The sequence below is a fragment of the Hyla sarda genome, chromosome 1 (genome assembly GCF_029499605.1).
Source record: "Hyla sarda isolate aHylSar1 chromosome 1, aHylSar1.hap1, whole genome shotgun sequence".
In the NCBI taxonomy this organism is placed as follows: Eukaryota; Metazoa; Chordata; class Amphibia; order Anura; family Hylidae; genus Hyla; species Hyla sarda.
Genome location: NC_079189.1, coordinates 475,738,685 through 475,756,086, shown reverse-complemented (window position 1 = coordinate 475,756,086; position 17,402 = coordinate 475,738,685). Strand labels below are relative to the sequence as shown.

Below are 17,402 nucleotides of genomic sequence, written 5' to 3'. Positions count from 1 at the left end.
TAAAGGGGTACTCCGGCGCTTAGACATTTTATTCCCTATCCAAAGGATAGGGGATAAAATGCCTGATCGTGGGGTCCCGCAGCTGGGGACCCCCGTGATCTTGCACACCGCACCCCGTTTATAATCAGTCCCCGGAGCGTGTTCGCTCCGGGTCTGATTACTGTCGATCACAGGGCTTGACGTCACATGCCGCTAACCCTGTGGTCGCCGGTAATCAGACCAGGAGCGAACACACTCCGGGGACTGATTATAAACGGGGTGTGGCGTGCAAGATCACGGGGGTCCCCAGCGGCGGGACCCCCGTGATCAGCCATCTTATCCCCTATCCTTTGGATGGGGGATAAGATGTCTAAGCACCGGAGTACCCCTTTAAAATGGGGTATAATCAGTCTCAGTCAAAGTCAACCTGCCTTCAGTCAGCTTGGCCTGCATCAAAGTTGTCCCAGTCCACTACAAGTCCCAGTAAGCTCTAAGGTCTCTGAAGTCACTGGTCACCTCCGTGGGCATGGGTAAGCTGTACAGACTATTCCACCTGTCTAACTCAGTAAAACCACTGTTGTTCCGTAACTTGGGGTCGGATTCATTATTGCCCTCGTGCCTAGCCCAGGATCCAGCGGTATACCTTCGGGTGATATTGAAGATAAACCACACCCTGGCACCATCTGCCCCTAGGGTAATTCCTTCTGCCCTGCCTTACCCCCTCTACCACACATCTAACCTTGAAGCAGATGGGCTACAGCGGCAGAAGACCACACCAGGTGCCACTCCTGTTAACTGAGAACAAGAAACTGAGGATACAATTCACACAGGCTCACTAAAACTGGACAAAGGAAGACTTAAAGAATGTTACCTGGTGTAATGAATCTCTATTTCAGCTGCAACATTCGGATGGTAGGGTCAGAATTTGGCATAAACAGCATGAAAGCATGGATCCAGCCTGCCTTGTAGCAATTGTTCAGGCAGGTGGTGGTGGTGTAATAGTGTGGGGGACATTTTCTTGGCACAGTTGTTTCTTGAACATGACAGTGAGTTCACTGATCTGAATGGCCTCGACAGTCACCAGATCTCATTCCAATAGATCATTTTTGGGATGTGGTGGAACGGGGGATTAGTATCTTGGATGTACAGCATACAAGTCTGCAGCAACTGCGTGATACCATCATGTCTAAATCTCTAAAGAATGTTTCCAGCACTTTGTAGAATGTACAACACAAGGAATGAAGACTGTTCTGAAGGTAAGAGTGTTCAAACGGTACTAAATAGGCACCGTATGGCATAATGGCAACATATATGGCTTTGTAATAGGACATGCTAGAAAATGTTATTAAAAATTGCTTAGTACTTCATATAGCTACAGTGGTTCCTATTTTTTGTACAGCACTTTTATTAAATTTATATATATATATATAGATAGATAGATAGATAGATAGATAGATAAATAGATAGATATATGGAAACTACTACTTCAGTTTTATGTTTTGATACTATGACATTACACAGTGTCTTTATCTCAGGAATGCTGAGGTCTATAAAATGACTAAAGAGAAGAACATCTCTATAGGGTCATAGCCATCTTAGCAAGTTCTCAAGACCTTTGACCAAACGCAAGTTTTCACTTAATAGGTCACTTGTAGGTCTAGAGAGTAGTCAGGCGTTAATAAACTTCATGAACCTATCCTTATCAAACCTATATTTATTTGTAACTGAGGAAAGGGCAGACTCCAATTTTCATCTGCCATGGGAGCTGGGAACTAAAGCTAAGTTCACACAACGGAATGTTTGCATGGAGAATCTCCGTACAGACATTCCGGACACTGCAGGGAATGCACCATCCCATAGACAGCTATGCATTCTGTGCAGACTCAGCACAAATAATGTTCATTCCCTGTGCGAACAGGGAAAATGGAATTTCCGTGCTGGAAACATCTGCCGCAGCAGAATACCGTTACAGCGGAATCTTTGTACCTGATTCCAATGCGAAATCCGGCAAGGAAATTCTGACATGTGAACGTGGCCTAACAGTAGAGTCCTAGGCAGCATGTTATTGGAGCAGGGATCTATTATTACAAGACAGATGTGCCATTGAAAAGTCTAGAAAAGCTAGCTCCCTATGGAGGCTGCAGTGGCGCCAATATTAATGTCACCTATAGCTTTCTACAAATAGAAAGATTTTTGATATTACAGACAAGAGGACAAATCAAAGGGTATATCATCACTGCTATTTATTTAATTTCATTTATTTTAGTGGACAATTCATAATGGGGGGAAAACAGGTCCATTAGCAGTAGACAAAAAAGCAGTTCAATCAATGAGTCAGATTCAAACTTACAAAGGGAAAACTTTACAGCATGATTCGGTGGTCATTTCTATTGAGTTTAAGTGGTAAAACAAAAAACAATAGATGCTTTTTGAGCTTACTTTGCCCTGGCGGTCTAAAGAGGGTATACTTGAGACATATTTCGAGACTTAAAAGAATATTTCCATCTCTTTAACCCCTTAAGGACCAGGCCATTTTTCACTGTAGGACCAGAGCGTTTTTTGCACATCTGACCACTGTCACTTTAAGCATTAATAACTCTGGGATGCTTTTACCTTTCAATCTGATTCCGAGATTGTTTTTTCATGACATATTCTACTTTATGTTAGTGGTAAAATTTTGTCCATACTTGCATCATTTCTTGGTGAAAAATTGCAAAATGTTATGAAAAAATTGAAAGTTTTGCATTTTTTCTAACTTTGAAGCTCTCTGCTTGTAAGGAAAATAGACATTTCAAATAAATTATATTTTGATTCACAAATACAATATGTCTACTTTATTTTTGCATCATAAAGTTGACATCTTTTTACTTTTGGAAGACATCAGAGGGCTTCAAAGTTCAGCAGCAATTTTCCAATTTTTCACAAAATTTTCTAAATCAGAATTTTTCATGGACCAGTTCAGGTTTGAAGTGAATTTGAAGGGCTTTCTTATTAGAAATACCCCACAAATGACCCCATTATAAAAACTTCACCCCTCAACGTATTCAAAATGACATACAGTAAGTGTGTTAACCCTTTAGGTGTTTCACAGGAATAGCAGCAAATTGAAGGAGAAAATTCAAAATCTTCATTTTTTACACTCACATGTTCTTGTAGACCCAGTTTTTGAATTTTTATAAGGGGGAAAGGAGAAAAATCCTCTCAAAATTTGTAACCCAATTTCTCTGGAGTAAGGAAATACCTCATATGTGTATTTCAAGTGTTCGGCAGGCGCAGTAGAGGGCTCAGAAGGGAAGGAGCGACAGTGGGATTTTGGAGAGTGAGTTTTTCTGAAATGGTTTTAGGCAGGCATGTCACATTTAGGAAGCCCCTGTGGTGCCAGAAAAGCAGAAAACCCCCTACATGGCATACCATTTTGGAAACTACACCCCTCAAGGAACGTAACAAGGGGTCCACTGAGCCTTAACACCCCACAGGTGTTTGACGACTTTTCGTTACAGTCGTATATGTAAATGGAAAAAAAAATGTTTTCACTAAAGTGCAGTTTTTTCCCCCAAACTTACCATTTTTATAAAAGGTAATGGGAGAAAATGCCCCTCAAAATTTGTAACCCCATCTCTTCTGAGTATGGAAATACCCCATGTTAGGACGTAAAATGCTCTGTGGGCGAACTACAATGCTCAGAAGAGAAGGAGTCACATTTGGGTTTTTGAAAGCAAATTTTGCTGAAATGGTTTTTGGGGGGCATATCGCATTTAGGAAGCCCCTATCATGCCAGGACAGCAAAAATACCCATATGGCATTCTATTTTGGAAACTATACCCCTCAAGGAATGTAACAAGGGGTACAGCGAGCCTTAACACCTCACAGGTATTTCACGACTTTTTGTTAAAGTTGGATGTGTAAATGAAAAAAATATTTTTTCACTAAAATGCTGGTTTTTCCCCAAATTTTACATTTTTACAAGGGGTAATAGGAGAAAATTACCCCCAAAATTTGTAACCCCATTTCTTCTGAGTATGGAAATACTCCATGTGTGGACGTCAAGTGCTCTGCGGTCGAACTACAATGCTCAGAAGAGGAGGAGCGCCATTGAGCTTTTGAAGAGTGAATTTGTTTGGAATGGAACTCAGGGGCCATGTGCGTTTACAAAGCCTCCCGTGGTGCCAGAACAGTGGACCCCCCCCCCACATGTGACCCCATTTTGGAAACTACACCCCTCACAGAATTTAATAAGGGGTGCAGTGAGCATTTACATCCCACTGCCATTTGACAGATCTTTGGAACAGTGGGCTGAGCAAATGAAAAAAAAAATTTTTCATTTTCACAGACCACTGTTGCAAAAATCTGTCAGACACCTGTGGGGCGTAAATGCTCACTGTACCCCTTATTACATTACGTGAGGGATGTAGTTTCCAAAATGGAATACAATACGTTTTTAATTATTATTGGGGGGGGACAGTGTAAGGGGGTGTATATGTAGTGTTTTACCCTTTATTATGTGATAGTGTAGTGTTGTGTTTTTAGGGTTCATTCGCTCTGGCGGAGGTTTATAGTGAGTTCCCTGCTAGGAGTTTGCGCTGCGGCGAAAAATTTGCTGCAGCTCATACTTGAAGCAGAAAACTTACTGTAAACCCGCCCGTGTGAAAGTACCCTGTACATTCACATGGGGGAGGCAAACCTCCAGCAGTTTCAAAACTCACTCTCATGTATCGTAACCGGATGGGAAATACAGTCACTCACTGGAATTTCATTGTAACTTAATAAATGATTATTTGATGTTATTTTTTGTCTGTTTAAATCTGTCGGAAGTATGGGGTGTATAGTACTCATTGGAGTTTTGAGAGATTTTCTAATCTACACATAGCCCAGTAGGGTCTTTTATTTTTATTTATTTATTTATATTTCATTTTCATTTTTTATTTCTTCATTTTTGTCATTTTTTTCTTATCTTTATTTTTATATTTTTTATTTTATTTTATTTTTATTTTTTTATGTTTTTATTTTTATTTTTTTATTTTTTATTTTATTTATTTGCTCTGCTGTTGTCAACAGCAACGGAATGGGTCTCAGATGGACGCAGCTCCATTAGAAGCATGCGAATAGTCCCCGCTTGAGCCTAAGATTTAATAGAGATGGTGCAATTGAGAGCTGGTGAAAGTGATGACCTCAGATATGGTTGCAACTGGATACCGTGCTCCAGCAGATCGGGATCTGGACACTTCATTGTGTCTGTGATCTGGAACTGCAACAGCACGACTCTATGACAATATGTGATCTTGACTAAATCATGCTAGATTTGGACCATTTCAGATTTTATTTTTATTTTACTTTTCATTTTTGTTTTATATTTATTTTGTCTCATTAGTTTGATCATGTGATATTTTGTCATGGTGATATGGACACTTGGCAGCCTCAGAAAGAGGCTTGGAGTCCAAACAGGCTGGTTATGTCCGGGGGTTGAGAGTGAGTCTTGGAACACTGCGTGCGCAGAAGAGCCGATACTCTAATCTTGTGTATCATCACCATGACTACAAGTCCTATACGCCCGCAGACTTCCGTTACAGATCTCCGGCGCACATGCGCAGTTTAAATCTACCCACACTTGTAATCTCCATTAATGTGGTGAGTGATTTCCCCATTAGTGTTACTGCAGGTATTTTGTTTTTAATATTTTAATTTATATCTTCACATCTGTTCTGAGTAATTATCAGAACCTTATTAGGGATTATTTAATGATTTCGGTATTACATGTATATATGGATTTGTGGAAATTTTTGATAATTGTATACTTTGTATACTGTGCACTGATTGATTAGTTTGGAGTGTTGTGACTTTTTATGAACTGTGATTTTGTACACTTTTATATTAATTATATCTGTAATTGTGTGGCCTATAAAAATGGTGGCTTTATTCACTTGTGTTGTGCTTGAGAAAGATCAGGAGAGCTGGTTGAAAAGTCGCTGTAACTTTCACCAAGATATGGAATAAATTTCATTTTTTTGCACTTTCATCAATTTGTGTGCTGCGGATTTCTACTAATTTATATTTACATATGGACCATTGACCGGGGTTCGGTTCTGCGTGCACCATATTAGCAATTTTTTGGGGTGCTGCTTCCCTTGGATTGCTGTTTAATTGGTTTACAGGCGTGCACCTTTTTTTCATCATTGTACAAAATCTGGATCTTGACAAGATGGACACTGAAACACCAAAAGGTAACAATATGGTGAATGTTTTTTTCTTACACTGATGTGGACGTGACTGGTATTCTTGGCGGTGTGTCAGAGGACGCTACTTTCCTACATATCAAGTATTGATACACAGAGAAACTATGAATTTGCACAGAGAAACTATGAATTTGCACAGAGAAACTATGAATTTGCAACTAAGAAATTGCTTAACCTCCAGCTCCACCTCCCCATGATGGCAGAGTATTATAAGGCACAGATGATACCGAGGGGAATGAGGTCACACCCTAGAGATAATGCGTATATGAATGACACTGACTATCGCATGAAGTTTGAAGCTATATCAAATAAGTATTCTCTGGATTTAATTTTGCTCCAGATTTAATTTTTGCAGCAGGACTTACTTGGTGTTAAAAAATCGGTAGGTGATTATGAAACTGTACTGAAGGACATTTTGCCAGACACAGATCTACAACAATTTCTGACTAAACAAAATGATTTTTTGACCAACTTTAGAGGTGAATTAGAGGAAAATAAAAAGAGAAAATGGCATAGAGACTGTCAGGACTACTCATTGGGGAGAGTGTACAATTGGAGTACAGTCTCTACGAATTGGAGAAAAAACAGACGTTGTTGGGAGACTGTGGAACTCAATGATGCTGCCAAAAGGGTTACAATGGATGAGGATCTCCGTAACACTACTACTAAGCCTTTTTTAGGGGTAGGCCCACCTCAAGGGGACGCTACAGGAGGAGCGGCAGGAAACACAACCGAAGGAATAAGGACACGAGATCGAAGGAACATCAAAGCACTACAACACAGAGGGACACACAGGAAGTGATGAATGTGATCAACATCTCTTCTAAAACACTAACTACAGACCAAATGCAAGTACTCAGCAAAGGTTTAAATTTATGCCCGAGCACATATATAGATTGGTTCCAGTTGGAACTCGATGTATCTCAATTTATTAGAAAATTGAAATTGAAAGTTTGATTTATGCATAAGGAGGGTATGAATAATACTTTAAGTTGTGTTTCCTCTTCCTCCTCTAGTGACATGAGACTACAAGATCTGGGCCTCAAAAATGTGAGTGAGTTTAATCCTGTATTTGACACTCATGATATTGATACATATGCTGACTGTATCAGAAGGGATTTATTGAAGTTAAAAAATAGCAATGTTAAATTAAAACATCCTAACATGACCAGAGGTGAACTTGATGCATTGGTGTCCCTTGTCCATGACCGCGACCTGGTGATCAAACCAGCCGATAAGGGTGGTGCGGTCGTGGTCATGGACAAGGGACAATATATGAAGGAGGCAAAGAGACAGCTCCATGACAGAGAGGTCTATGAACGATTATCAGGAGATCCAAAATTTACTATTGAGAGGAAAATGAAAACATTTTGGGAATGGGTCTGAGTATGTCTGTGATTGATGATAATGTCCAAAGGTATCTTACAGTTCTTTTTCCGGTGACACCTCAACTCTACCTTTTAATTGTTTCAGGTAAAAATTCCATTACGTCCAGAATTTCCATCTTTCTTGACAAAGTACTGAGACAATTTGCAACAAAAGCTAAGTCTTATATTAGAGATACCTCAGATTTTCTCTCCAAAATTGAGAACATTGAGATTCCGGAAGAGCGATTATTGCTTCTTTCGATGTGGTGAGTTTCTACACCTCCATCCAACATGATGGGGGTGTAGAGGCGGTCACCACATCTTTACAACAGGCTAACTTTACATCTAAGATTTACTTTATTGTTGCTTTGCTTCACATTGTACTTGAAAACAACTACTTTACCTTTATTGATCAATTCTTCCTACAAAGGCGGGGCACCGCTATGGGCAGCAATGTTGCGCCAACGTATGCCAACATTTTTATGTAATGGTTTGAGGAGCGCTACGTCTATGTATCCCACCACTCCAGGTTTATCCTGGAGTGGTGGAGGTACATAGACGATGTTTTCTTAATATGGACCGGAACTTTGACAGATTTATTATCATTTCAGTATTACCTCAATGAACAGGATCCAGACATCCGCTTCTCTCTGACTCACTTTCATGTATCGGTAAGCTTCCTTGATGTACTAGTCACAATACATGAACACCATTTAACCACTGTCAGGATCCGGACTGGTATGCAGAGAGGACACTGGAGGTGGATCCTCTGTGTCAGTGAGGTGATGGCGTGGGCTGTACCAGGGGAACGGAATCTAAGGGGTTACTGGTTTTCACCAAAGCCCGCCGCATAGCGGGATGGACTTGCAGCGGCAGGTAACCCCCAGGTCGTTCCACCCGATAGTGACTCAACCCCACTGACAGCTGAGACAGGCACGGTACACAGGGACCTAGAGAGCGGGGCCGCGCGTGCGCCGGGACGTGACAGCCAGTGAATGGGACAGGTGAGAGGATTGGGATGCGACCCGCGGGCGGGCGCGTGCTGCTACACGGATCGCATCCCTGCCGGCAGTAACAGTGCAGCGCTCAGCGGGTCTGACCAGGGTGCTGCAGACAGGAGAACGCCGCGAGCGCTCCGGGGAGGAGCAGGGACCCGGAGCGCTTGGCATAACAGTACCCCCCCTTTAGGTCTCCCCTTCTTTTTGGAGCCCAGGAATCTGCGTACAAGCTCCTTGTCAAAATTGTTGGCCTCAGGTTCCCACGACCTCTCTTCAGGGCCACAATTCTCCCAATCAATTAAAAAAAATCTTTTACCTCGGACGATCTTGGAGGCAAGGATCTCTTTAACAGCGAAGACATCAGAGGAGCCGGAAACATGAGCTGGAACAGTAACCTTGGGAGAAAAGCGGTTAAGCACAAGAGGTTTCAGAAGAGGCACATGGAAAGAGTTAGGAAAGCGAAGAGAAGAAGGAAGATGAAGTTTGTAAGAGACAGAATTAATTTGATTCTTGATTTTAAAAGGACCGAGTTCGCGAGGACCCAACTTGTAGCAAGGGACACGAAAGCATATGTATTTGGCAGAGAGCCACACTTCGTCCCCAGGGAGAAAGACAGGAGGAGTTCTTCTCTTTTTGTCTGAATGTCTCTTCATTCGAGACGAGGCCAGTAGGAGCGACTTTTGAGTCTCCCTATAGATAGCGGAGAAGTCCTGGATTACTTCATCCACGGCAGGAACTCCAGAAGAAGTGGGAATGGGGAGGGGGGGGGGCAGAGGGTGACCGCCGTACACCACAAAGAATGGGGATTTGGCGGAGGATTCAAAGTATTTGAAATTGTACGAGAATTCAGCCTAGGGCAGAAGGTCGACCCAATCATCTTGGCGGGAGGAGACAAAATGTCGCAAGTAGTCACCAAGAATCTGGTTTACTCTTTCCACTTGTCCATTGGATTGGGGGTGATAAGAGGACGAGAAATTTAATTTGATCTTTAACTGATTACAGGGAGCTCTCCAAAATTTTGACACAAATTAAACACCTCTATCCGAGACGATATGCGTGGGAAGCCCGTGAAGACGAAAAATCTGCAGAAAAAATTGCTTCGCCAACTGTGGCGCAGAAGGAAGGCCTGGAAGCGGAATGAAGTGGGCCATTTTGGAAAAACGATCAACGACCACCCAGATAACGGTGTTGCCATGGGATACGGGAAGATCTGTAATGAAATCCATGGCAATTTGGGACCATGGTTGCTCAGGGACAGGCAAAGGATGGAGGAGTCCAGCAGGCTTCTGGCTAGGGGTTTTATCCCGGTCACAAACAGTACAAGCCCGAACAAAATCAGTAACGTCACCCTCCAGTGTAGGCCACCAATACAGACGGGAGATTAGCTGAATGGACTTTTTAATGCCAGCATGACCAGGCAGGTGAGAAGAATGCCCCCATTTGAGGATCCTGAGGCGAAGGCGTGGAGGAACAAAAGTCTTTCCAGGGGGGGTTTGCCCCAGTGAGGCTGGAGCAGAGGAGACCAGGCACTCAGGTGGTATGATATGCTGCAGAGGGGCTTCAGACTCGGATGCATCAGAGGAACAAGAAAGGGCGTCAGCTCTGACATTCTTGTCAGCGGGACGAAAGTGTATCTCGAAGTTGAAGCGGGCAAAAAACAACGACCATCTAGCCTGGCGAGGATTCAGACGCTGAGCGGACTGGAGGTAAGACAAATTCTTGTGCTCAGTGTAAATGACAATGGGGTGTTTGGAACCCTCCAATAGATGTCTCCACTCTTTGAGTGCTAACTTGATGGCCAGAAGTTCATGATCTCCAATAGAGTAGTTCTTTTCTGCCGGAGAGAAAGTCTTTGAGAAAAAACCACAAGTAATGTTACGTCCGGTAGCGTTTTTTTGCAGAAGTATGGCTCCGGCTCCGACTGAGGAAGCGTCTACTTCAAAGAAGAAGGGTTTCAGCGGATCAGGTCTAGACAGAATTGGTGCAGAGGCGAAGGCAGCTTTGAGACGATTGAAGGCCTCATCCACTTGTGGAGGCCACGACTTAGGATTAGCATTCTTCCTGGTCAGAGCCACAATAGGTGCCACAATGGTGGAGAAGTGGGGAATAAACTGTCGATAACAGTTGGCGAATCCCAGGAAGCGTTGGATAGCACGGAGTCCAGAAGGGCATGGCCAATCCAAAACCGCCGACAGTTTATCTGGATCCATTTGAAGCCCTTGGCCAGAGACTAGGTAACCTAGGAAAGGAAGACTGTTGCATTCAAAGAGACATTTTTCAAATTTACAGGTGGTTTTCACTGAGTCTTTGGAGCACTTGACGGACGGCGGTGTTCCTCTAAGTTAGAGGAAAAAATCAAGATGTCATCCAAGTGGACCACAACACAGGTATACAATAAGTCCCGAAAGATCTCATTAACAAAGTCCTGGAAGACTGCAGGGTCGTTGCAGAGCCCAAAGGGCATAACTAGATATTCAAAATGTCCATCTCTGGTATTGAAAGCGGTTTTCCACTCATCACCTTTACGGATGCGAATAAGATTATACGAGCCCCTTAAGTCCAGTTTGGTGAAGATTCTTGCTCCACGTAGACGGTCAAAGAGTTCGGAGATCAAAGGCGGAGGATAGCGGTTTTTGATGGTAATGTTGCTTAAACCGCGGTAGTCAATACATGGGCGTAAGGATCCATCCTTTTTAGAAACAAAGAAGAACCCCGCTCCAGCAGGGGATGAGGATTTCCGAATAAAACCTGGATATACTCCGTCATGGCTTGAGTCTCTGGGGCTGAGAGAGGGTAAATCCTGCCACGGGGTGGAGTGGTACCAGGAAGAAGGTCAATGGGACAATCATAAGGTCTATGTGGAGGTAAGACCTCTGCTTGCTTTTTGCAGAATACATCAGAATAGTCCTGGTAAGCCTTGGGAAGGCCTGGTAAAGAAGAAGCCTCAGGGGTTTGACTAGTGGAAGCAGAAGTGAGACATCGCTTGTGACAAGAAGGACCCAAACTTTTGATCTCCCCGGTGGTCCAGTCGAGGGTAGGAGCATGACGCTGGAGCCACGGCAAGCCGAGAAGAACTTCAGAGGTGCAGTTAGGCAGAACGAAAAATTAAATTTTTTCGTGGTGAAGCCCAATGCTCATGGGCAGGGGTTCAGTGCGGTAGCGCACAGTGCAGTCCAATTTCTCTCCGTTTACAGAGATAAAGAGCGGCTTGACAAGATGGGTTACTGGAATACTGAACCTATTAACAAAAGAGGCCAAGATAAAGTTTCCTGCAGAACCTGAGTCCAAGAAGGCCACTGCTGAGAAGGAGGAGTTGGCGGAAGGAGAAATCCGCACAGGAACAGTCAGACGTGGAGAGGCAGAATTCACACCAAGTGTCGTTTCACTAGGTACGTGCGTTTCTCCTGATGCGGAGGCCGGATAGGACAGTCTTTTAGGAAATGTTCGGTACTAGCACAGTACAGGCACAAATTCTTGTTTCGGCGGCGAGTCCTCTCTTGTAGGGTCAGGCGAGACCGATCCACTTGCATAGCCTCCTCGGCGGAAGGCACAGGAACAGATTGCAAAGGACGTTGGAAGAGAGGAGCCTGGGAGAAAAACCGCCTGATGCGAACAAGATCCTTTTCCTGACAAAGTTCCTGGCGTCTTTCCGAGAAACGCATGTCGATGCGGGTGGCCAAATGGATTAGCTCTGACAGATTAGCAGGAATTTCTCGTGCTGCCAGGACATCTTTGATGTTACTGGATAAGCCTTTCTTGAAGGTCGTGCAGAGGGCCTCATTATTCCAGGATAGCTCAGAGGCGAGGGTGCGGAACTGGATGGCGTATTCACCCACAGAAGAACTCCCTTGGACGAGGTTCAGCAAAGCAGTCTCGGCTGAGGAAGCCCGGGCTGGCTCCTCAAAAACACTACGAACTTCAGAGAAGAAGGACTGGATAGTAGCGGTGGCGGGATCGTTGCGGTCCCAAAGCAGTGTGGCCCATGACAAGGCATTTCCAGACAAGAGACTGACCACGAAAGCCACCTTAGACCGTTCAGTAGGGAATTGGTCCGACATCATCTCCAGGTGTAGGGAACACTGGGACAGCAATCCACGGCACTGTTTAGAGTCCCCATCAAACTTGTCCGGTAGAGACAGGCGGAAGCTGGGAGCAGCCACTCGCTGCGGAGGAGATGCAGGAGCTGGCGGAGGAGATGGTTGCTGTAGTTGCGGCAGAAGCTGTTGCAGCATAACGGTCAGTTGAGTCAACTGCTGTCCTTTTTGCGCGATCTGCTGTGATTGCTGGGCGACCACGGTGGTTAGGTCAGCGACACTAGGCAGCGGGACCTCAGCGGGATCCATGGCCGGATCTACTGTCAGGATCCAGACTGGTATGCAGAGAGGACACTGGAGGTGGATCCTCTGTGTCAGTGAGGTGATGGCGTGGGCCGTACCAGGGGAACAGAATCTAAGGAGTTACTGGTTTTCACCAGAGCCCACCACAAAGGGGGATGGACTTGCAGCGGCAGGTAACCCCCAGGTCGTTCCACCCGATAGCGGCTCAACCCCACTGACAGCTGAGACAGGCGCGGTACACGGGACAAGGCAAGAGCAAGGTCGGACGTAGCAGAAGGTCAGGGCAGGCAGCAATGGATCGTAGTCAGGAGCAACGGCAAGGGTCTGGATACACAGACTTGGTATACACAAAACGCTTTCTCAGGGCACTAGGGCAACAAGATCCGACAAGGACAGGAAGGGGAAGTGGGTTTTTATAGGAATGGGAGTGATTGAAAACTGATTGGGCCAGGCACCAATTAGTGGTGCACTGGCCCTTTAAATTTCAGAGAGCCGGCGCGTGCACCCTAGAGAGCGGGGCCGCGCGCGCCGGGACATGACAGCTTGGGAACGGGACAGGTGAGAGGATTGGGATGCGACCCGTGGGTGGGCACGTCCCGCTACGCGGATCGCATCCCCGCCGGCAGTAACAGTGCAGCGCTCCCGGTCAGCGGGTCTGACCGGGGCGCTGCAGACAGGAGAACGCCGCAAGCGCTCTGGGGAGGAGCAGGGACCCGGAGCGCTCGGCGTAACAACCACAGACCTCTTTGTGAAGGATACGGATTGCAATACATTACTCAAATTTGATAGTTGTCATCCCAGGCCCATGGTGAACTCCTTGCCCTATAGTCAACTACTTAGGGCAAGAAGGGTCACAGATTCGGAAGAAAAATTTGATAAGGATTTGGAAAAAATGGTTAAGAATTTTAGGGACAGAGGATATCCCATGAGTTTGATTGAGAAACAAAAAGACAGGATAGACAGGACACAAAGAGGGCTTACTTCTGGTTGCACCAAAGCATCCACAGACACACGCTTAGCATTTGTCTCAACATATAATGATCTTTCCCCTGACATTGGGGAAATTGTCAGAAAACATTGGCATCTACTTGGGGGGATATACACATATCCCGGAGTTGAAGTCATCTCCCATTATGGCCTATAGGAGACCAACTAATTTGAAGGATAAGTTGGTGAGGGCAGATATATCTAACAAAAGGAGTGGCCAACAGTATCTTACTACATTTAGGAAAGGCAGTTTTCCCTGCAGATCTTGTGTTAACTGTGGATTGATGGTCAAGGGTGATGTCTTTGTCCATCCATCCACAGGACAAAGTTTTTTCATCAAACAATATCTCACCTGCGATACACCTTTTGTGGTCTACATCTTGTGGTGCCCATGTGGCCTTCTATATGTAGGTGAGACCACATGGGACCTCAAGACTAGACTGAACCAGCATAGGTATGCAATACGCAAGAGAAAACTCGATCTCCCTGTGTCTAAACAATTTTCAGAATTTTCACATGGTGAGAGAAATTTGAAATTTATGGTCCTAGACCATGTACCACCTCTGAAGAGAGGTGGGGACAGACAGGGACATTTGAAAAGGTTGGAGCTGAGATGGATTTATACCTTAAATTCATTAAAACCACATGGTCTAAACATGGATTTTAAAATATCTCATAGAGTGTTGGGGAAATAGTTGTTCTTTGATCCCCCTCCGGAATGTGTCTCACAGAAACCAGTGTATTAAACAAAGTGATTTATACTGCTATACATTGTGAAATGGTTGTTCTTTTTTTAGGAATATTACTAACCATGTTCTTTCTTTCTCTTTTTCTTCAGTAACCGGATGGGAAATACAGTCACTCACTGGAATTTCATCGTAACTTAATAAATGATTATTTGATGTTATTTTTTGTCTGTTTAAATCTGTCGGAAGTATGGGGTGTATAGTACTCATTGGAGTTTTGAGAGATTTTCTAATCTACACATAGCCCAGTAGGGTCTTTTATTTTTATTTATTTATTTATATTTCATTTTTCATTTTTTTCATTTTTTTATTTTTTTCTTATCTTGATTTTTATATTTTTTATTTTATTAATTTTTTTATTTATTTATCTATTTTTTATTTTTTTATTTTACTTATTTGCTCTGCTGTTGTCAACAGCAACGGAATGGGTCTCAGATGGACGCAGCTCCATTAGAAGCATGTGAATAGTCCCAGCTTGAGCCTAAGATATAATAGAGATGGTGCAATTGAGAGCTGGTGAAAGTGATGACCTCAGATATGGTTGCCACTGGATACCGTGCTCCAGCAGATAGGGATCTGGACACTTCATTGTGTCTGTGAACTGGAACTGCAACAGTACGACTCTATGACAATATGTGATCTTGACTAAATCATGCTAGATTTGGACCATTCCAGATTTTATTTTTATTTTACTTTAAATTTTTGTTTTATATTTATTTTGTCTCATTAGTTTGATCATGTGATATTTTGTCATATTGATATGGACATTTGGCAGCCTCAGAAACAGGCTTGGAGCGCAAACAGGCTGGTTATGTCCGGGGGTTGAGAGTGAGGCTTGGAACACTGCGCGCATGCGCAGAAGAGCCGATACTCTAACCTTGTGTATCATCACCATGACTACAAGTCCTATACGCCGGCAGACTTCCGTTACAGATCTCCGGCGCACATGCGCAGTTTAAATCTACCCACGCTTGTAATCTCCATTACTGTGGTGAGTGATTTTCCCATTAGTGTTACTGCAGGTATTTTGTTTTTAATATTTTAATTCACATCTTCACATCTGTTCTGAGTAATTATCAGAACCTTATTAGGGATTATTTAATGATTTCGGTATTACACGTATATATGGATTTGTGGAAATTTTTGATAATTGTATACTTTGTACACTGTGCACTGATTGATTAGTTTGGAGTGTTGTGACTTTTTATGAACTGTGATTTTGTACACTTTTATATTAATTATATCTGTAATTGCGTGGCCTATAAAAATGGTGGCTTTATTCACTTGTGTTATGCTTGAGAAAGACCAGGAGAGCTGGTTGAAACGTCGCTGTAACTTTCACCAAGATATGGAATAAATTTCATTTTTTTGCACTTTCATCAATTTGTGTGCTGCGGATTTCTACTAATTTATATATACATATATATATATATATATATATATATATATATATATATATGGAAACTACTACTTCAGTTTTATGTTTTGATACTATGACATTGCACAGTGTCTTTATCTCTGGAATGCTGAGGTCTATAAAATGACTAAAGAGAAGAACATCTCTATAGGGTCATAGCCATCTTAGCAAGTTCTCAAGACCTTTGACCAAACGCAAGTTTTCACTTATTAGGTCACTCGTAGGTCTAGAGAGTAGTCAGGCGTTAATAAACTTCATGAACCTATCCTTATCAAACCTATATTTATTTGTAACTGAGGAAAGGGCAGACTCCAATGTTCATCTGCCATGGGAGCTGGGAACTAAGGCTAAGTTCACACAACGGAATGTTTGCATGGAGAATCTCCGTACAGACATTCCGGACACTGCAGGGAATGCACCAACCCATAAACAGCTATGCATTCTGTGCAGACTCAGCACAAATAATGTTCATTCCCTGTGTGAACAGGGAAAATGGAATTTCCGTGCCGGAAACATCTGCCGCAGCAGAATACCGTTAGAGCGGAATCTTTGTACCTGATTCCAATGCGAAATCCGGCAAGGAAATTCTGACATGTGAACGTGGCCTAACAGTAGAGTCCTAGGCAGCATGTTATTGGAGCAGGGATCTATTATTACAAGACAATGTGCCATTGAAGAGTCTAGAAAAGCTAGCTCCCTATGGAGGCTGCAGTGGCGCCAATATTAATGTCACCTATAGCTTTCTACAAATAGAAATATTTTTGATATTACAGACAAGAGGACAAATCAAAGGGTATATCATCACTGCTATTTATTTAATTTCATTTATTTTAGTGGACACTTCATAATGGGGGGAAAACAGGTCCATTAGCAGTAGACAAAAAAGCAGCTCAATCAATGAGTCAGATTCAAACTTACAAAGGGAAAACTTTACAGCATGATTCAGGTGGTCATTTCTATTTAGTTTAAGTGGTAAAACAAAAAACAATAGATGCTTTTTGAGCTTACTTTGCCCTGGTGGTCTAAAGAGGGTATACTTGAGACATATTTCGAGACATAAAACAATATTTCCATCTCCTTAACCCCTTAACCCCTTAAGGACTCAGGGTTTTTCCGTTTTTGCACTTTCGTTTTTTCCTCCTTACCTTTTAAAAATCATAACCCTTTCAATTTTCCACCTAAAAATCCATATTATGGCTTATTTTTTGTGTTGCCAATTCTTCTTTGCAGTGACATTAATCATTTTACCCAAAAATGCACGGCGAAACGGAAAAAAAAATCATTGTGCGACAAAATTGAAAAAAAAAAACATTTTGTAACTTTTGGGGGCTTCCGTTTCTA

The 17,402-nt window shown here is 43.1% G+C and overlaps 1 protein-coding gene and 1 long non-coding RNA gene across 2 annotated transcripts in view; one reads left to right on the top strand and one right to left on the bottom strand.

Annotated features, from left to right (window-relative positions):
- The window catches only part of SUSD2 (sushi domain containing 2), a 288,175-nt gene that overhangs the window by 231,185 nt on the left and 39,588 nt on the right, over positions 1–17,402 (bottom strand). The gene's annotated exons all lie outside the window — the stretch shown is intronic.
- Positions 678–8,231, top strand: LOC130285876 (uncharacterized). Its single transcript, XR_008847401.1, has 3 exons — positions 678–1,235; positions 7,226–7,259; positions 8,188–8,231. It is a non-coding gene; the product is annotated as an uncharacterized LOC130285876 (long non-coding RNA).